The sequence below is a fragment of the Triturus cristatus genome, chromosome 7 (genome assembly GCF_964204655.1).
Source record: "Triturus cristatus chromosome 7, aTriCri1.1, whole genome shotgun sequence".
Taxonomy (NCBI): domain Eukaryota; kingdom Metazoa; phylum Chordata; class Amphibia; order Caudata; family Salamandridae; genus Triturus; species Triturus cristatus.
Window position 1 is genome coordinate 1,452,397,638 of NC_140590.1, and position 22,054 is coordinate 1,452,419,691.

At 47.3% G+C, this 22,054-nt stretch overlaps 1 protein-coding gene across 1 annotated transcript in view; it reads left to right on the forward strand.

The window, feature by feature from the left end:
- Nucleotides 1–22,054, forward strand: part of VSTM2L (V-set and transmembrane domain containing 2 like) — a 370,452-nt gene that overhangs the window by 303,590 nt on the left and 44,808 nt on the right. The window lies entirely within an intron of this gene.

The window sequence follows — 22,054 nt, forward strand, 5'->3', positions numbered from 1 at the left end:
TTTTGCAGGTAAACTGCCGCTAACAGAGGTTTGCGACAGCTTGTACATATAGCGATAAAAATATCGCCGCAAAACCGTCGGAAAAGTGCCGCTGAGGCGGTGTTAACTCCTTGTACATATGCCCCTTAGCTTCTTTTTTTTCTTTTACATAAAGGCTGAACATTACTGCACTCACTAGAATGGTTGAGTAATAGCTCACTATATACACCCACCATTTCATATTTAATTCTTACTCTCACTTGGTACCAGCTAATTAAGGAATAACCTTTGGGTCTACCTTGAGTTAATTCAGGATCCCTCTTATATTCAATAGCTCAAATAAAGAAGTTACCAAAGGTTGGGACCTCCATAATAGTACTATCGTATCAGGGTGGGGTGAGGTCGCCTAAGATGAAGCCACTACAATGGGGTTGAGGCTTCCTAACCCAAAAACCATTGTGTTTGGCAAATAATTTGGATGTTGTATTTATTACTATTGGATCATCACATTATTTGTGGTTTAGTGGTACCTTAGTGTATGTCTGATGTCCAGGGCCTATGATCAGATTTTGTTTAAATTGAGTAGCCAAGTTCTTACTGGTAATTTTTGTTTAAATGTAACTTGTTCAGTTTGTCACAACTTATGACACAGGGTAATAGTGCTATATAAGCTGTTAGATATATTTGCTAATGATTTTTGTTATTTTTCCTCCAGTAATCTACTTTTAGAGCCCAGTACCTTATTCATCACACTATAAAGCACTGGTGAGGGTGGGGAGGTGCATTCATTACATTATGCATGACAGCTCCTATGATGGCACTTGTACTTTGGCTAATGCATGATGTTTGGGTTTCTTCTAAAGGAACAGACCCATGAGATATCTTATATTACCGACAGATGGGTCTAATAGCAGCCTATAAACAGTTCTTAGCTAAACAGACTTGTATTAAAAGAGGCTCAGGATGTGAGACAGGAAACAGGAAGTTGTAAAGGAATACTGCAGGATGTTGAATGTTCTAGAGGTTTTCAAAGCTCAGTTGATCTAAGACTATTCAAAAATGGCATATATGGACTTTAAAGCATAACATTCACAAAGGGAGGCCGGGTTGAAGATACACACCACGGCTGTCCATTGTTATCGCAAGTTACCGGCATAACATGAAGTTAAGTATTTGTTAAATAGGTATGTTCACCCTCAGTATTATACCAAGCACCTGGTTTGATAGGAAGTGTTTTCTGTGTTCAGGACTTATCATACATACTATGTTTGCTTCCAAATGGTCTTTATTTCTAAATTACGATCTTGAATTCACAGGGATACAGGAATCAGCCAGTACGTGTTTTACTCTGTGTGGTGTGAAGACCTATGGCTTTCTCAAGGCTATATTAGGCTGATGTAGTTGTGTTGGTGTGGATCCTGCAAGAGGTCTAGACCATAATTTACTGTTGTGAATTTACGTTGTTTGTGACTAAAGAAATAAAGACCATTTAGAAACATGTGCTAGGCCTTCTCACAAAAGGTGAGTACTGTTAGAACTAAGTTTAGGCAAGTTTTTGCCACAGTTTGGGGTTTACAGGTGTCCAAAATAGTCAAAATCTGTAGTAGCATTATTTAACCACCTACAATCAATCAATCAGGGGTTGGTAAAGCGCAGCTACTGACCCGCGAGAGTCTCAAGGCACTGGAGGGGGGAGGAGGGGCGGTGGCTATGTTGACTGCTGTGGTCATCCGAAGTGCCAGGTCTTGAGGTCCTTCCTGAACTGGAGCAGTGTGGGGACTTGCCAGAGGTGGAGGGGGAGGTCATTCCAGGTCTTAGACACTGGGGTATGATTCTTTGTCACAGGCACTTTCAATGCATCTACTGCTTTTGGCTGGAAATATAGTAGCATTTGTTGACATATCTAGAGTAAATAACAGAACACACGAGAAGAGCATGCACAATTGAACTGAGCCACACAATAAAAACATAAAAAAGCACATTATAACAAAAAAATAAAAACAGAAACACAACAGCTGCAACAAAATTCCATTGCAATAATGCAGCATAAATACACAATGGCACAAAAAATAACAGAACACTTTGCTATCACAAGAAAATGCCACACAGCAAATATGCGCAAACGTTCTTGTCACACATTAACACTTCCTGAATACAATTTCATAATACAGGGCTAAAAGGTATTTAGAGGAAGCACAGCCTTACTTATCTCCAAGGGCATAAAATAGCATCACTCTAAAATGTTTTGGGATCCGGCCCATAGTGTGGGACATCCTGCAAACAGAAAAAGAAACCTACATTTACTCTAAAACCAATTGATTGGATCTATGATCGGGGTGTACATATCCACGTCACAAATATGCTATTTAACTTATGGTTAAGAGGGTCCTGCCTGTTCTCAAGGTGTATGTATACCACCCAACGGATTTCCACATAATTCCAGAAAGAGGAAATTGCAGTGGGAAGGTAAAGTTAGACTACATTTGCATGACATTAAATCGCGAACAAACACAAATAAATAGTGGGGAAAGAGGGAGTTGGATTTTAATAACTTGTTTGCGTCTTGGCGTGCAATGAAGGTTATTTTCTCTAAAGTGTTGGCTTTATACTAAAAACAGAAGTGAAAATTAAATGTAACCTTGCTGAAAAAAAATAATAGATTAAAGTGCAACGAAAGTGGGTGTTACCCTCCTGGTTAAGGAATACGCGCCTCTAGGCACTTTGTTTTCCAAACTCTTAAGAACTCTCAAGCTTTGTTACAGCATTATCATTTGTATTTCTGTGACCGGTACTTACAATAGCGGCTGCACTGACTATATTACCTTATATACTTCAGTGCTGCAAAGTTTGTGGCCAACATTAGAGTAACGTGTTTCATTAAAACATCTGCCGAGCATATCAATACATTACAAAGGAGAACGCGCTATCCCTGTTATCGCACATTCTGGGCGGCCATTTTAGCCATGAATCTCTTAATGAAGGAGAGAGCTGACTTAATGTATCCCATTGAATGGACTCTCATTTATTATTTAGGGATTCTTCGCAGATTGTTTTCCATATAACTATCTCTAAGATGTTGGTGATTTGTCTAGCACAGATATAGCTTCCATTGCTGATCCAGTGTCCAAAGATCCTCCTAGAGTTCTTGCCTCTTTTGATGCTCAGTTAGCTATGCAAATATTGTTATTTAACACAGGGTCGTTTGCAGTGCTGTTCAATCTTTCTTTATTCTTTAGTAAGAGCTCCTCTTAAGATGGATAGAACACATTGTCAGTCTCCTCCAGTTCTCTAATGCAACTTGCTCCCTAATCCCTTCGACACCGTATCGAATTCTAGTGCAGATCAAAAAAAATATAATTGAAAAATACTTGTATGAATGTCTTGAAGAACTTAACCAGGGAGCTTGTAGGATTAAGCGTATCCCCAAATTACAAAGATCTTTCCTCTTCAAACGCAACCACGATACGTCTTCTGCCGCATCGCCGGCCCATGAATCTCTTTAAGCTGTCCTTTCGAAGGAGTCGGCAGATGTTTTCAGAAGGATCCAACCTCCTCTATCACCTTTTGCTACATTAACTACTTAAAGATGCTGGGAAATTCTGTCCACATCCGACCAAGATTGAATCTGTGCTTTGCAATTTAACCAAGAGGCCATCAGTGGCTAATGAAGATGTGGCTGTGCCTACAGATGGCCCGGATTTGAGGCTCGATTGTAATCGCAAGTGATTTTGCACGGCTCTCTCTTATTCCCTTCTGACTGATTGGTATGCAGCCCAAAGTGCCCGTCTGTCCTTCAAGGATGCTCATCACATTCAGAGATTTCCTTCTCCGGGGAGGTGAGCCCTAACACCATCCCCTGATGAAGGGCGTCATTAGGCAGGTGCAGTTAATGTCAGAATGCTATCTGTGTGTGTGTGTGTCTGTGTGTGTGAGAGAGATCACATGGACGCCTCCTGAAACTTCCTTTTTGCTTGAATTAAAACTGAATTGAAGACAGAGCCCCGAACTATTGTTCTGGCTGGAAATGTAGCAGCATTTGTTGACATATGTAGAGTAAATAACTGAGCACAAGAGAAAAGCATGTACAAAGAACTTAGCCACACAATTAACACATAAACATGCACATTACAATAACACAATACCAGTGTTTTGGCATGTTCAGTAAATCGTATTTGTATAGCACACAGTGTGCCACTAATACGACTTTGTGGCACTGATGGCTGCTTGAATGAGTACACCTATTTTGATTTCAGAATGAAGCTCACTATTACAAACTCAATCCTTCCAGAATTGAGATATCCAGAAATAAGACTTAGAGGCATGTTTACAACGAAGTGACGGAGTGCGGAGTTAGCCTTCCTGGATTAACACCGCACTCCACCACTTCAGAAACGCAGGGCTGCACCATATTTACAACAATATGGCAATAATATGGTGCAGCCCTGCATTTCCCCATGCGCTGGCGCTAAACTTAGCAGCCTAGTGCCAACGCAGGCACCCCTGCACCATAGTGCAAGGGTGCCTGTGTTGAGGGGAAGATTGTTTGTGTGCTGGAAGGTCTCCCTTCCTGTACATAAACAATGTTTAAATTACGTTTTGTAACTTTTATGTGTGCTGCTTAATGCAGCACACAGAGAACAATTTTTTTTTATTTTTTTATTGTTTATTTGCAAGAAGGGTCACCTTCCTGCACACAAACAATCAATCGCAATTTGCTGTTTCTATGTGTGCTGCACAACGCAGCACACATGGAAACAGCAAAAACGAGGAGAAATAAAGCATTTCTCCTCGTTCCACATGTTTAAGACCAGGTTTTCCATGGTCTTAATTTTGGTGCTGTTTCCTATTTACGCTACCCTTATAAATAGGGGGCAGCATCAAAATCCATGGGTGTTGCGGTGGAGCGCAAAGTACAGCGTGAAAGGGTGCCTTATTTACAAGGAAGCGTTAAGCCATGTTAAGTGGCTTAGCGCTGCCTTGTAAGTAAGGTCAAGCCCTATATCACCACCACAGTAGCAATAGGGACTTGTAAATATGCCCCTTAGTGTATTGCTACAACATTCCTACAATGTCGCTCTGGAGCATAAAGATATTTTAGAATGTTGCAATATCACCTATATGTGGTTGTATGACACTATTTTACAGCACATAACAATGACCAACAATAATACTGCATTCACTACATCCACATAACCACTAAAGTGCTAAGTAAGCATATCATTGCTGTTCTTAACTTTAGAAAGTAATTTATAGGGTCTACATAATCAGTATTTTTTACTCCTAATCACTACATTGCTCTGGATCACAGTCATTCCTCCCCACTCCCGTCCTTAAGCGCCACTCTGCAATGCCTCTCTGCATCAATGTAAAAAAGAACAAAGAAGCTGGTCTGCCTGCTTTTCAATGCAAGATCTACGAATAAGAATCACATGAACATCTTTGACCTACTCTTGGTAGCAGCTCAGGACCTCACCTTCATCACAAAACCTTGCACAGCTCCGCCACTGCCCCACATGTCATGAAGCCATTTCCCATGAATACAGCATCACCAACAGACACCACTAACTGAACAGGAGAAGGCTTGGCTATCATCTTTAAGAAGTCCTTGAAAATCACACATAGCGAACACTTCGTCATAACTTATTAAAAGTCCAAGGTAGTAAGGTGCTACCATGCTTCAACCTTATCCTGGTCCTTCCTCTTCATCTGTAGACCATGTCCAAGTACCAGAAAATGTAAGGATGCCATACTGAATGCAGTGATACAAATTCTGCTAAAACACCCAAACCTGTACATCATAGCAAGTTTTAAGATTTATTTCTATAACCAGCATCTAATAACATCTGCATTCATCACATCAAGCCTTTAGGGCCTCAACTTACAACATATGTTATCTGAAGCTGGTCATTCCTCTGAGCACACACTAGATGTCCTTTTCTCGCCTCGTGGTCATGCCACAGTAATCTGGTGGGACCATCATGGCATTGCCTTCAAGATCAACCTTTCAGTCTCTGAACAAACATAAAGGTAATACATAACCTGCACTGCCAGATTCACCTGATTTACATTACGTACATCATGGCGAATAGAGTACGTAGAGCAGCAGATGACATAGTCAGAGGGGAAGAAGGATAAATTGTGTACATACTAGAAAATTAAACACACTGATCAAAGCCAGGCCATAAATTGTTATGCCCCTTAAACTATGAATGAGATTCTGGAGAAGATTGTCACCAGTGGCCACCATTCAACATTTCTTAGAGGTATGATTTATGACTATATAAAGGAGAAAGTGAAAGCTAAATGAGCTATATGATCCTGTGAGTTTGCATTGGATACCACTTTAGGAGCCTACTTACAGTTCAACCTTTCGAAAATCATCCAAAGACAACTAGAGCACATTGAAAGCAATGGGACGTCTGGAAGCCATGTATTGTTCTTGTTTAGTGAATGGTACAAAAAATAGCCAGATTGAATACGTTTGGGGTCTTCACAGCATTTGCATGATATGTTTCCAGGTAACTGTCTGATGTAGACCCAACACGGAAATAGGGAGATTCTCAAAATAGTTTCTGAGGGCTAAATGACTCCCAGAGGGTATGTTAGCAAGAGAACTGTAAGTACCTAGGATGTTGGATTAGAATGTGAAGGTATGTGAGATTAGCGAGCCTGTCGTGCTATCGTGAAAGACAGATCTTCACTGTTTCTCTTGAGCGCAATCTGATGTTCCCCCTGACTATTCTAAACTGCTCTATTAAATGCTTCCAGTTTTCTTCATCATGCACGTCCCAAGAACTGACCTCTATTCTCATTTACAAGACCTCACCACGGCTTTTAACATCATGTATCCCCCTACTCTTCTGGCTTCTCTTTCTTCATTAGACCTCTCTGCTTCTGCTTGAGATTTGTTTTACTTCTCATGTCTGGGTGTGCATTTTAGGCTATAACAGAAAAGTCTCCAGAGATACAAATCATTATCCTAGCTTCCTGAGTCAATAAAGAAACAGATAATTAATCAACATTTTTTTTTATTTCTACCCACATGCTTTGAATCTTAATTCTAGTAGTCAGAGATATCCCTAATATCATAAACTCTAATGCTGGAGTAAATGTTACTTTCACAGTGTCACTAATCTTGACAAATGCGCCCTGCTATTGCATTTTTAAGAAAGCTGGCAAGAAAGTAATTATGGCATATAAAGCGTGGATCTTGGAACAGTCACGCACACTTGCCCCCTTTTCCACTAAATCCAGGACATACACTCCAGGGTTTAATAAAAAAAACATGGCTATCTGGAAATTGGTGAGTTATAGCTTATTGTCCCTGGATTCTATTGCTATTTGTTGTATTTTGTACATACGTCGCTATTCACTGCTAAATCTGAATATATTTATGTGCATCTTTCTATGAAAAAATCAACATCTCACACTTTTATTACAATGTTCTCAGTCAACTTAAAACTGACTCTCAAAGGATCTTAGCTAATGTGAACCTTACTCTATAAGAAGTTCAATGAGAAATATTCGAACATTGGAATGTTGAGCACTCCATTGAAGACAGTGGAGTGATCTGGGATTCTAAAGGCTGATAGAAGCCCGGAGAATCAACATTCCAATCTTTGATCACAGCAACAGCTGTGAACAAAGGCTTCAAGGAGCCGAAGGGGATTTAGACCCGCTCAGGCTCAGTGAGGCCTTTGTTTTACAAATTAGAACATTCTGCCCTCTAAGGGTGAAATGTTCTTTTACCCTCAGACCCCTTCGTAGCGGGCCCAACAGGCCATTAAAGGACTGCTTCCTTGTTAAAGGCCCTCACCTTCCGCTAGGGCCTTTAACACTGGGGCGGGCCTTTAATGGACAGTAGAGTCCACTACGGCGGGCTCTAATGCTATATTAGAACATTGGAATGTTGAACGCTGCATTGAAGACAATGGAGTGCTCCAAGATTCTTAAGGCTGGTAGAAGCCCGGAGAGCAACATTCCAATGCTTTTCTCATTTCACAGCTGTTTCTGTGAACAAAGGCCTTTTGGAACCCAAGGGGATTTAAACCTCCTAAGGCTCCGAGAGCTTACTTTTTTGACAAATTAGAGCATTCTGCCCTATAGGGGCGGAGCGGTCGAATAGCCTTAGAGCCCCCGTAGCGGGCTCTGCCAAGCATTAAAGGCCCGCTCCCTTGTTAAAGGCCTGAGCTGTGAGCGGGTCTGAGCCGTACGCGGTTCTTTAATGGCCAGTAGAGCCTGCTTCGTAGTGCTCTAAGGCTATATTAGACACCCATGTAAGATTTGGCAGTCAGCATATAAATCAAAATGGTATGGTAGAACAGAAGACAAAAACTGGATGAAAAGTAAAACCCAGTATGAGACGAGGGATCCTTCTATGTGCCAGCCCATGTGCTACTTGCTTAAACAAATTATTGAAATAATATCACAATACAAAAGATGCCACTGCAATTACGAGACAGCATTAGGTGAAACAACCAAACTGCCCAGTAATTGAATTAACAGAATATTTACATGATTTTATTCCTTCATCACAGAGAAATATCTACAAACGATAATTAAAGTCGGCCTTCTTATAGAATGACTTCCCTCATATTAATCTCCACTAGATGCGTTTTTAATCCATCATGTTAATTTCATGCAAATTGTTTTCCTTAAGAGTTTACTTCATAATTACACACAATGTTTTTACCCGGACAGCAGAATTAATAGGTTTTGTGTAGCATGTGTGATGCCAACATTCTTGAATATCGCTATCAGTCTTTGTATGGAAATTCTTAAAATGGTTAGACATTAAATTACTATATGGTAAAAATTACGAAATAGTAATGTCACCCAAGGCCACTCCCAGGGGCTTGTACTAGTTTTTGTGTTTGTGGCTCCTGCTTGTCTGTAGTAATGTGGCATGTATTGTCCTGTGTGACAGGAATGAGATGATGTTGTGTCTCACGATATCATCCCTTTCCTGTCACACAAGACAACAATAATGTTTATCCTGCGTGTAAGGAAAGGGAATGATGCAGTGATGGGTTCCCCCAATGACAGAAACACCTCCCTTTTTAGGTCTCGCCTGAGCCAGCGCATGCGTTGGCCTGGCGAGACATTTAGTAAGTGGGCTTTAAAAATCCGACCACACGCTTTTGCTTGTGGACTAAAGCTTGCGGTTACGAGCAGAGGTACCATCTGGCTTTCCTCACATCGCTCGCGGGCACCCTTACAGCACGTGATCAGGTGCCATCTGGCTTTCCTCTCGCTTGCTCTACCAAGCGCACGCTTCAACGCTCCTCCCCCTCCCCCACCACAAAGCGCGTCTCACAGCCACACGTCTTGCTCTGCGTTCTTGCATCAACTATTTGGATAAGAACAACCCAGACCGGCCTCTACACGTCATCAAGGTACTGGCATATGTTTTTGTGTAATGCACTTCAACAGAACAAATTAGTAATCTGTTTTGAAGCCCCCCGTGGACCTTTTGCTTGCTTTGATTTAAGCTTCACTACTTCACAAACAGTTTGTGATGCTCTCGACTTGCCTGTTGTTCGCCTCTGAGTGTTTCTTATATATCGGACGCTGCCATCTGGCGGTCTTGCTGGAAACCGCTTCTCAAAGCTACAACGTAAAGTACATCTGACACTGCTACTGCTCTCGCTTTTATCGCCTCCTAGAATCCTCACTACTCTCCCTAAACTACAAGGAAAGGGCACGGCATAAGGCCTCAGGTGCACGACAAATGTGCCCGGGGTAGCACGTTCGGTTGGTGGTTACAGAGCTCCGCCACTTTAGTGGCGGTGACTGCATATTTACGTCTCAGTTTTGTTTTACCAGAATTGGGAAAATATAGCTGGTCGAGCAGGAGAATCTGTATTGCTTTCGGGTTACGCTGCCTGTCCTTTTCTCAATAATGAATGCACGCGGCATGTCCCCTACAAACTCCATGTTGCTTTAGACGTTTATTGGTCCAGGAGGGGGAAGGGAACAGCAACTCTTCTTACAGAAGTGCTAATAAAAGACCACTCCTATAAACAACGTCTGGTGCCAATAGACTGGAGCAGAGTGTTTGCAGTGCTTCTCTTTTAATTACCCGCTCTTCTGTCTTGGGTGAAAGGCTGACCCAACCACCAGAACTGAACCTTAGTGCATCATTAACTGTGTGGCATTCACATTAACCCACTGAGCTACCTTAGATGTTCATTTACTTTCATAGAGCGCTGATGCCAATTGCTGTGGTTTTATGCGCAATGAACATCTACATGACTTGAACTGCCTATTAAAGACCTTTCATGCTAAGTCTTTCTCTCCATGAGAATGTATCTTAATGTTTTTGTTATAATTCTAAATACTATACAAATTTTAATGCTTTAACTTAATGTTTTTTTTTTGTGGGATTGAAAAAGATTTGGAAACAATCCTAATGGTAAACAGAGTGAGATCTATCAAAAGAGCAGTTTTGTAGCAAAACATTGTGTGAGGGTATTTTTTTTTTACCTGAGATGTTATGTTTGTGAAAACACACGTAAAAGGGAAATCATGTTTTATAGGTACTTGCGGAATCCAACAGACCCTATAAATCACTATCCGTTACAACACCTGCCAATGACACCCCAAACTATCTCTAGAGACCAACCAAAGTATCCCTGACAATGTCCCATAAATGCCACCCAAGCAGTTCCTACAGACCACCTAAGCACCCTCAACCCTAATTCAACACCAGACCGCCCTTTATAGAACACCAGTACGCCCTCTACACAGAGCTGGCTTTAGCGCTGGGGCATAGCCAATAGGACGGGCCTTTGGGACCTTATAAGTGTTCAGCCATGCAACAGTTGATGCACCAAGGATATTGTGCTGCATAACTAAATACTTATAAGATCCCAAAGGCAAGACCTATTGGCTATGCCAATGCTTGTTACTTTTTAGCTCTGATAAAACCAAAGCTTAATCTTTTTCACAGTTCTCTCCTTACTTTCATTATTACAATATTTTAGGCCTGCCATCCCATCTGTATATAGTACCCACTTAGTGAAAATATACTGCGAGACAGTGTTGTAACTAGCATCCCAACAGGCATATGTAAATTTCCGAAAAGCATTGTCAGCCCATCTCAATTATCTGTGTGCAATTTTAAGAAGACTGCTATTTCCAGCCAATTTTATGTTTAAAACGTGTCACTAACTTTATGACACAGATCCAAGCAATTACAAATTCTTACATATGTCCATCCATCACTTGTCATTATATGTAAAGAGTCTGCCGATCTCCGTGAAGCACCTGATCGAGGGCGTGTCGAAATGGCGGCGCTCAGCAGTCGGTGGCAATCTATAAACTTCAAACTCCAGCTCCCAGATAAAACCAGACATTGACACAGCAGACACGGTCAGAATTAAGCACTGTTTAAATATGCGCTGGTACGCGTTTCGGCTGTTACGCGTTTCGGCAGTATGTTCCATGATAGGGTCTTGACACTTGAGCCTGACTTTTTCTAGCTTAGCCATCTGTGATGTCAGCACCGGCAATAACATGTTTTACCAACTCCTACTTCACAACTGGATGTCTCAACATGTCCGCAAAAATCTCCTCAACCGCGAGGTAACTCAACACCATTGCACACATTTTCAGAAAGAAGGTCATTATAACGTTGCCTATTGGGGATCTTGTCCACTTGTGAAATTAGAATTGCATCCTTCTCTGAGGTTACATGGGCACCATCTTTGGTAGCTTTGTTGGGAATGGTACATCCAGGATAGCACTGCAAAACTGACATCGCATACTTCCTGTCTGGCACTCCACATCCAAGTCAAGTTAAAGAGTTTTGTTGGGTTCACCTGCTCCCTAGTAAACTTGTCTGATAAATGACTCAAAGAAAGCCAATCTTCCACTGAGCTAGATATACCTAGATATACCTAACATTGGTCTATATCAGCAAGAGCGGTTCCTTCCAACAACAAAAGAGAATTTCTTTTTTTATCTTAATTATTTTTATTTTCATCATCAGAAAGGGCACAATTATACAGTAAAACATAAACTGGAGTTTTAGGATTTATACATCAGGCAAAAACCATAAAAATGAAAATTACAAGAGAGGAGAAGTCATAGGAGACGCAAATTATTTCATATAGTACTAACAAATACTAAATTATTCCATCCAAAGCCATAGGTCTCCATAGCGCTTCTAACTTGGCTAAGGAGTGAATTCCCCTTGCCTTCGCAAAGGCTGCCTCTAAGCCATAAATTTCTCTAATGATAGCCCAACATTCCTCGACCGAGGGCGGTGCCGAGGAGACCCGTACCCTGGCAATAGCCAGTCTAGCAGAAGCCATCAGGATTGAAAAGAGGCGTGCGACAGCTGGATTATCCTCCTTATACCCCAACATAATTTCAAGATCAGTAAGTGGATGATCCAGACCAAGTTTAGACTGGAGTAGCTGTTCCATTTTCTGCCAATAACCCCTCAGTACTGGGCATGCAATAAACATATGTAGTAGACTAGCAGCATATAGTCCACATTTAGGGCAGTTTATCTTATCCCCCGTCATATTGCCCTGAGCCCATTTGGCTATTTTAGCCGGGGTATAGTACAGCATACAGGTAGTACGTAGTTGCTGAAATTGCAAACTAGTAGAGTGAACCGAATCCTTGACGTAACCTAAGGCTTGTTTGATCATTTTAGATGAAACCGCTATACCCAGTGTTTGGCTCCAGCGCTCTGCTAATTTCTCGCTGCCGTCTGATCTAAAACTATGTAAATATACATACATTAGCACTATCAAAGATTTGGTTTTCCCTCCATATATACAGTCCCAGATGTTTGAATGCATTATTTCTGTTACGGCCAAATTAGGAACAAAATAATCTCTAATCTGTAGATATTTAAAGAAAAAATGAGCAGGAAGTTTATACGCTAGGTTCAGATTTTCAAATGTTATGTTATGTTATGTTATGTTATGTTAGGGGCATTTGTATTGCGCACAGCTGCCCCAGCTAAGGGGCGTCCTGGCGCATGACAAGGTAAGCTTAGCCGCACCTAACAGAACAGAGGGAACAACACAACAAGCAGGACCAGAAATTAAGATGGTTAAAATAGCACAGTCTTAACAGCTTTTCGGAATAAAAAGAGATCGTCCAAAAGGCGAATCTCCAACGGGAGAGAATTCCACAAGATAGCTGCTTTCACCCGGAAAGATCGACCTGAATTGATTCCTGAATTGATTCCTCTCTCATTGTACATTTCGCCCAAGCAAGTAACTCCATACTCCATAACTCCATACTTCGCCCAAGATTTGCTTGCTTGGTCCTGAAACACCTCAGGGAGCAGAGGATTCCCCCATAGTGGAAATGTTTCGTGAAATATTGGTAATTTACACCTAGCGGACATATCTCTCCAAATATATACGGTATCTCTAACAGTCTTAAACTTCACTCGCTTGAAATAGTTTTGGTCCCTTATTCCATATAGAAACATGTCCCTCTGGTTTCCTAAAATAAACTCAAATACTGAGTCTGTCTGATCCAGACCCAGCAAACAACAGAAACGACCCGTGAATGAAGCCCAGAAATAAATTTTGAAATCCGGAAAGCTAAGTCCGCCTTGTTCAAATGGAGATTTCAGCAGCTCAATTGCTCTCCTAGGTTTTTTATAACCCTAATTAAGGCTGCTACAAATCCCCTCAAGTTAAAAAAAATATATATTAGGAACTTTTATGTTTAAATCTTTTATTGGCATTTCAAGACATTCCATAACAAATACCGCAATCAGAAACATGGATAGCATTCCGTGCAAACTCAAGTGGATGCTTAAGTCTCTCAGTTCTATAGTGCACACTGCGGCAAGCGCACAACCACTATGGGAGTGCCATAGAGCTCTCCAGAAGGATGCCATAATACAAAAGGAAAACAGTAGGACCCCCCCCACCACCCATTCCCCCCCTCCCCTCCCTCCGTTCCGCGTCTGACAAACCAAGGTTCTTGTGGTTCCAGTAGTGCCCTGTCATCATTCTTCCTTCTGTGTCTCAGATAGCCTCAGTAACCGAAGGTAGCGGGGACAGGTCACCTCCCTAAACTCGGTAGCCAACAGGGACAGGAAGGGCCTCCACAATTCCCCATACTTGGATCCCTCCCCGGCAAGCGTCAATGTGAGTTTCTCCATGCCCAGGACGTGCCACAGGCGATGCAGCCAACCTGTGAAGGTCGGTGAGGCGTGGGAGTGCCAGTGAGTAAGTATATTCTGAGTCGCTGAACCCAGCGCTATGGCCATCAGCCTACCTCTGCGTGACTTGAGTGGGTAGGTTAAAGGGTTGGGGAGACCTAACAGCACATATGCCGGAAATCGCGGGATCGCCGTGTTGAGATGTTTATCGATTTCGTCAAGCACCTGGGTCCAGTACGCCCGGACTCCCTCGCAATCCCAAAGCAAATGAGTCAGGGTACCTATCTGCCCACACCCCCTCCAACAATACGCCTCCCTCTTCTTATCCATTGCGTGTAGACGTTCTGGGGTGTAGTACCAATAGGTCGCCACTTTTGTTAGGGTATCTGTGAGACCCATATGGTACGCGGAATGTCGGGCCCTGTAAGATATGCCCTCCCACTCCTCATGAGACAACGATCTACCCAATTCCCTCTCCCAACGGAGCCGTCCTGCATTGTATGTGTGTGTGAAGCGACGCTGAAGTGTTCTGTAGAGGTCTGTAATCAATTGCTTGTCGGAGGTGCGCGTTAGTAACCACCGCTCGTAGGGAGAGAGGCGCCTGTCTGCCCCCGGTCGAACCCTCCCGTCTAGCGCCCAGTGTCGCACCTGGAGGTAGCGGATGCGTTCCCCCTCCGGCAAATCGTATTCCTGCCGGAACTGCCAGAACGGACGGACCCCCTCCGCGTCGTACATGTGATGTAGACAGCGACACCCAGCCGGCTTCCATCTATGAAAGTCTGCCGAGACCATACCGGGGGAAAAATCCGGGTTGTCCAACAGAGGGGTAAGCGGGGATGGGAGCGTGGTGAGCTCATGGGCCACACTAGTTCGATCCCAGATCTCCATCGGGACGCGCGTAATATGGGAGGCGTAGAGATTGGTGGGCCTGTGTTGTCTCCGCAGAAATGGGATTTCCTGTAAAGGTCGAGCCGCCACCGCCTGGTCCTGAAACAACCAGTGCTTTTCCGACTCCCAGCGACTCCACTCTACCAGGTAGCGTAGTTGCGTGGCCTGGAAATACAGTTGGAGATCCGGGATCCCAAGTCCCCCGTTTTCGGGGGTCAGAGTGGACAATTGCCTCTTCATGCGGGGCTTCCGTCCGCTCCATATAAATTGGGCTAGCTCCGACTGCGTCTGTTGAATCCAGCCCGCTGGCGGGTACAGGGGTATGGTGCGGAAAAGGTACAGGATCTGTGGAAGAATGGTCATTTTGACCGCCGCAATCTTGCCTACCCACGAGAGGGGATAATGTTTCCACTGCCCAAGCTCTCTGCGGATCTTCTGGCGCAAAGCAGTATAATTAACGGTCACGATCCGAGGGAGCGTGGAGGCCAGCTGAATCCCCAGGTAGGGAATCGAGTCCGTAGCCCACTGAAAGGGAAGCGAAGTTTCCAAATACTGACGCGTGGAAGAGTTCAACGAGAGGTCCAGCGCCATTGATTTGTCCGCATTAACCCTGAACCCCGCCACCCGTGCAAAGGCGTCAAGATCCGCAATGCACGCCGGTAGCGCCACCCTAGGGTTTGATAGGGAGAGCAACACATCGTCTGCGTATAGGCTGATGGTGTGAGTGTATCCCCCGAACTTAATCCCGGTGATTCCCGGATTTTGCCTGATCTTTTGGGCCAAAGGCTCAATGTAGGCCGCGAAGAGCAGCGGCGACAGCGGGCATCCCTGCCTCGTGCCCCGCGTGATGGGGAAGCTAGCCGACGTGTGGCCGTTGACCCGGACCATGGCTGACGGGAACTTATAGCAATTGAAGATGTGGGTGCGGAACTTCTCCCCCAACCCCATCCGCGACAGAACCTGCTCCAGGTAGGGCCAGTGGACCCGGTCGAACGCTTTTTCGGCGTCGATCGCCAGGAACATATATTCACCCGACGTGCGGGAGGCCTTCTCAACCAGATGCATAACCCGTTTCGTGTTGTCCGGGGCTTGCCGTTCCGGTATGAACCCCGCCTGATCCGGATCAATAAGATTTGGCATGCAGGGTGCTAATCGACTAGCCAGGATCCCGGAGTAGAGTTTAAGATCAACATTCAACAGGGAGATGGGCCGGTACGCTCCGCAGCGGGTCCGGTCCTTCCCCGGTTTGGGGATCACTGCTATGTGAGCCCTCAAGAGGTCCGGGGGAATCGCCCCCATAACCGAGAAGGAATTGAAAAGCCGGGTGTGCGTGGGGACCAGGAGAGCGCAGAATTTTTTATAGAAAATGGCGGTGAAGCCATCGGGTCCTGGGGCCTTCGCCAGCTTTAACCGGGAGATAGCGGCAATCACCTCCTCCGGGCGTATATCCCCGTCTAGTCGGGCCGCCTCGGCCCCCCGTCAAAGCGGGTAGTTCGATGGAGTCCAGAAAGGCCGCCCCATCGCCTCCCACCAACCCCGACTCGTCGTACAGGGCTGCATAATAGGCCCGGAACGAGTCAGCTATATCCCTATCGTCTGTTACTCTCGTGCCATCCTCCCTGCAGATCTCGGGTACCCCCTGCCTCCTCCGGACCTCCCGGAGTTTGTGTGCAAGTAAGCGACCGCATCGATCGCCCCCGGTATAGTAAGCATGTTTTAAACGGAGGGCAGCGTATTCCGCCCTATCCTGATCGAGGGCCGTCAACTGCTGCCGAACGGCCCGCAGCTGGCGCCACGTCCTGGGGGCACCTGTCCTCTGATGCATTTGTTCCAGCTCCTTAGTTTGCTGTGTGAGCACCTCCCGTTTTTTCTGCCGCTCAGCGTTATCGGCAGCCGCTATGGAGATAAACTCCCCCCGGAGAACCGCTTTCAACGCCGCCCACTGCGTCGCAAGTGTCGTGTCAGCGTTACCGTTATGCGTAAAAAAATCCTTGATCTTCCCAGTGATCTGCTGCATCACATCTTCCCGGTGCAGCAGAGAGTCCCGAAGACGCCATACCCTATCCGGCTGTACCAACGGTGGCAGTGACAATTCGACATGCACCGGGGCATGGTCTGAGATGGAGATTGCTCCTATTTCGACCGCCACTGCCATTTCTCGAACCGCGGCCGATGTTAGAAGATAGTCTAGTCGTGCGTACGTCTTATGCGCGTGGGAGTAATAGGAATACTCCCGATCCTGCGGGTGGGAGCTGCGCCAAATATCCTCTAGCCCCAGCTCACGCACTCTAGCAAGCCCGGCCGCTGAAATCGCCCCCATTTGGTGTGTACGCTGGCAGGACCTGTCGCGCACGTTGTCGAAGACAAGATTGAGATCGCCCCCCAGAAAAATGAGTCTATCGCTCGTCGCCGTTATCTCCGTGAGTGCGGATTGCAAAAATCGCTCTTGCCCTTCATTGGGAGCATAGATGGAGCCTATGGTGAAGGTTAAGGCCCCCAAAGCAAACCTGTATATCAAAAGCCGTCCTCTAATTTCGGCTTCCTTCTGCAGGACCTCCCCACGAAAGCGCTGGGCTACCAAGATCGCGACTCCCGCAGTCTTAGTAAGACTAGAGGAAAAGAGCTGGACCGGGAACTTGCGGGAACGAAGCCGATGACAGTCCCGAGCGAGTAGGTGGGTCTCCTGAAGGAGGCAGATGTCGGCCCGCGAGCTCTCAAGGCACGACAGCACCGCTTTACGCTTAACGGGGTTGTTGAGGCCCCGAACATTGAGTGTTAGTACCTTAAGTGTAGGAGGCGCCATGTGATCCCTCCCTGATCAGTAAGCTGTGTCGTGCTGGGGATGCCGCTTGTATCCGGGAACTGCCCACCGATCGTCGCCCCTCCCGCCCCTCCCGCTGGCCACCCGCTGTGTTCCCCTCCCTGACAGACGCGGAACCCCATCCCCTATGCGAACCCCCCCAACCCCCCCTCCCCCCAAACAGCCCAACATCAAAACCACTATAGTCCAGAACCAGTGTCCTCCACTTTCCAGTGGATGGTATCGAAAGGGCGTAAGGAACAGTAGTACCACCAAGAGGCCCCTCTCCCGCAGACAACCCCTTCACGGAGCCAGCAGAAGGGCCCGCAACAGACATTATACTGCCTCCCCAGGCAGAGAGCTACCCAAGCCGCCGGAGACAGTCTCTAATGCATCCTGCCGCCCTCTGAGGATCTCCGCCGCTGGGGGTTTCTTCGTACGTTTACGACGGCCCTGTCGACGCCAGCTGGGTCCCGCCTTTGCGGCCACCGGCGGTTCTCCGTCCTCCTCACTGTCCTCCTGTGGTAAGGTCACCCCCAACAACTGTGCTGCTTCCGACAGGGACTTCAGTTGATAGAGAGTACTGTCAATGCGGAACACCAGTCGGAACGGGTGGCCCCAGCTGTATCGGATGTTGCGTTGTTGGAGGTGTGTTGTGATGGGCTTGAACAACCTGCGTTTATGGAGCGTAAGCCCCGATAAGTCTTGATATAGGACTGGTGTGTGGTCCCGAAACCTCACGGGATGCTGCCGGCGGGCATTACGCAGGATCTCTTCTTTGGTGCGGTAATCCTGAACACACACCAGGATATCTGCCGGGCCGGCCGCCGCGGCTCGCGGGGAGCCCACTCTATGCGCTCGGTCAATGCGCAGCTCCGACTCCAGTGGGCGCTCCAAAATGTGATTGAAAAGTTCCCTCGTGAAGGTAAAGAGATCCTTCGAGTCCTCCGAGGTAGGCACCCCTCGGATCCGTATATTATGGCGCCGGGACCGGTTTTCGAGGTCTTCCACGTGCGCCTGTAGGTCCACCTGCTGGTCGTGTATCCGGAGGACTTCCTGTTGGAGTGCCGCCAGCTCCGATTTGCGGCCGTCTCCTTTATCTTCTAGCACAGCAACCCGTTCCCCAATGCTGTCCACATCTCTGCGCACGTCCTTAAGCTCCGCTGCGAATTCCTTTTGGAGGTTCTGAATGTCTGTCCGCAGACCGGTGAACATTGATTCCAAAAACGACTTGGTGATGGGCTCTGACCCCTCCGGTTGTCTGAGTGGGCTGCCCGCCGTGGTCGACGCCATGGTGCCAGTCGTGGGCCCGGCCTGGGGCTTAGCAAATAGCTCCTTCAAGGTCTTGTCACGGCGGCCCTTCGGGGGGACCATAACGGGCCTCAAGTCCACCTTTCTCCCATCCGGGGTCCTCCGTACCTCCCGACCCCCAACCAGGCCTGCTCCGTGTCCTCTCTCCTGGCTCCGCTACCCCCAACGTCCGGGCAAGGCTGGCGTGTCTCACCGGTCAGGGACACCCCGGGTCCGCTGCTTCTTCAGCCCTCCTCTCGAGGGGCCACGCGGCTCCGTCTCTCCCCCAGCGGCTCCGAGGCGCTCGTCCGCTGGCATCCGGAGTGGTTCAATCGTTCAGTACAGCGCTCAGACCCGCACCCAAACTCCCTTCCTCACGGCTGTCTCTGCCTGCGTCTCTGCCAGAGCCCTCTCGGGGGGCCCCCAGCCGGAGGCCCCACACCAACCACGCACCGCTCCAATCTCACCGCCAGCTCCGCTACCCCCAACGTCCGGGCAAGGCTGGCGTGTCTCACCTGTCAGGGACACCCCGGGTCCGCTGCTTCTTCAGCCCTCCTCTCGAGGGGCCACGCGGCTCCGTCTCTCCCCCAGCGGCTCCGAGGCGCTCGTCCGCTGGCATCCGGAGTGGTTCAATCGTTCAGTACAGCGCTCAGACCCGCACCCAAACTCCCTTCCTCACGGCTGTCTCTGCCTGCGTCTCTGCCAGAGCCCTCTCGGGGGGCCCCCAGCCGGAGGCCCCGCACCAACCACGCACCGCTCCAATCTCACCGCCAGCACCGACCAGGGCCTTGCTCCACTCCGGTCTTTTCGTGCCCCAGGCTACCTCCTCTGTCCCCGCGCAGGTGTTTCGCTCTCGGGGGAGGGCCGATCCGGGGGGCCCCCCATCCGCAGGGTCACCGGCTCCGAGAGTCCACCAGGCCTGGCCCGCACCGCCTCTGCCTCCGCAGGCCCGCCGGCGTGCACGTGGGAGTTCCTCAAAGTGTAATCCGCGCCCCCGGGGGTCGGCGCCGCTCTGCCGTGGTCCTCCCGCCTCCGCCGGATCCGCCGTACGCCCCGCTGGCACTCGGGCTCCCCGGGCCCCCTTCTGGTAACTGCGCCTGGTGGCTGGCCTCTGGCGGTCTCCGGGGGGATGTCACACTTTTGCCCCGGGCCCCCACCGGCAGCGCCAGCAGCGCGCTCACTTGCCTGCTCGGCGTCTGCCCCCCGGCAGGGGCCTCCGGGCTCCGCTCCGATCTGGGGTCCGCCGCACCTCCGGGCCGCTGGTCCCCTCTCCTCCGCCGTCCGGACTGTCACGTTGGGCCGCTCTGTTCCGCCGGATCTTTCGCTTCTCCGATGTCCCCGCCAGAGGTTAGGTGCCGGTCTCGCTCCCTTCAGGACCGCCTCAGCTCAGCGACCGCGGGCCCCACTCCGCTCTCCGCTGCGTCAGCCCGGAGTGCCTCCAGAGCCGTCCGTCCCCCTGCCTGGCAGGCCCCTCGTGCGCCGGGCCGCCCTCGGATCCGCAGCGCGGGCTCAGCAGTGCTCCGCCGGATAACACCGACACTCCCTCCGTCTCTGTCTCGGCGGGCACCCTCTGGGCTATTTACTGGGGTGCCGGCCGGCTGGAAACGGCCGTGCACCGTGCTTTTTGCGAGGTGCCCGCGGGAGAGGGGAAACCACACGTCCGCCTAGTCCGCCATCTTGGCCACGCCCCCTTCAGGAACTTTTAAAGGAATCGATCGAAACAAATATAAGAACTTAGGGAGTATTTTCATTGTAATTAAGTTACATCTGCCAAGCAGTCCTAAAGGAAGCCTATACCAAATTTTGAACAGTTTGATAGTTGCATTTAGGAGTGGTACGTAATGTAAGTCAATAATCTGATTAACTTTGCGCATTCTAGAATTAAGGCTTTTTCCAGTAGAGTCTATACCATAATCTATGACGCAATTAAAATCCCCCATAATCAATTTTTCACCCTCCCAATTTAACAATTCTAAATTAAGATATTCAAAAATAGCGGGATCATCCACCTTAGAACCATATATTACACAGGCCACACATTTTTTACCCCACAACTCAAGCTGAGCCAATGCCCAACGTCCCCATTGATCGTACTGGCTTTTGATCACTCTGCAATTAAACCTCTTGTCTTTTAAAATAGCCACTCCTTTTATAAATACTGATTGAGTGGTACAAATAATAGTATCATACCCTAAGTGCTCTAGCATGTTTCGATCTTTGTAAGCAAGATGTGTTTCTGTTAAAAAAAACAGTTGAGGCTGATACATTCGCAGCTCTTCGCGAACTAACTGTCGCTTAGTTGCGCTATTGAGACCAGCCACATTGCAGGCCATACATTTAATCCAATTCATGGTACAATTTCTAGCTTTTGAATAGGCCCTCTTTTCCTGCCTCCAATGTCCCCTAGAAGATAATGATTACTAATATACCGCCTGCTGATCCAAAAAAAGAAGGCTGGAAACCTTCCATTTACCCTAACCCAGCAGTGCCCTAATGATGATGATTTTTTTTGCCCCATTTTCCCACCCTTACCCTTTCCACCCCCATCAAACTCTGACAGCCACCCACCACCCTGTCCCTTAGAAGAAAACTCCCCCCTTTTACCAGCTGCCAAATTTCAACACAAGAAAGCTCATAGACATCTCAGACATCTTCTTGCTAAGCAACTTTTATGATCGATGGAGAAAGATATCAAATATGAGGGATCAGAATGGATAGACAGAACAGACAGCAATCCTCGGGAGCAGCATTTCTCAAACCTCTACAACAGAGCTCTCCAAACTGTGTGTCCTGACACAGAACTGTGTCGCCTGCAAATGGTGGGTGTGTCGCGGGATGACACTGGTATTAACGGGCACTTAGCACATAACTGCTGCTAATTAAGAGGCATTCCTTTGAAAGCTTTGTTCTCACTATGCCTCATCCATTGCATAACGTCTCCCAGTAAGTGGTCT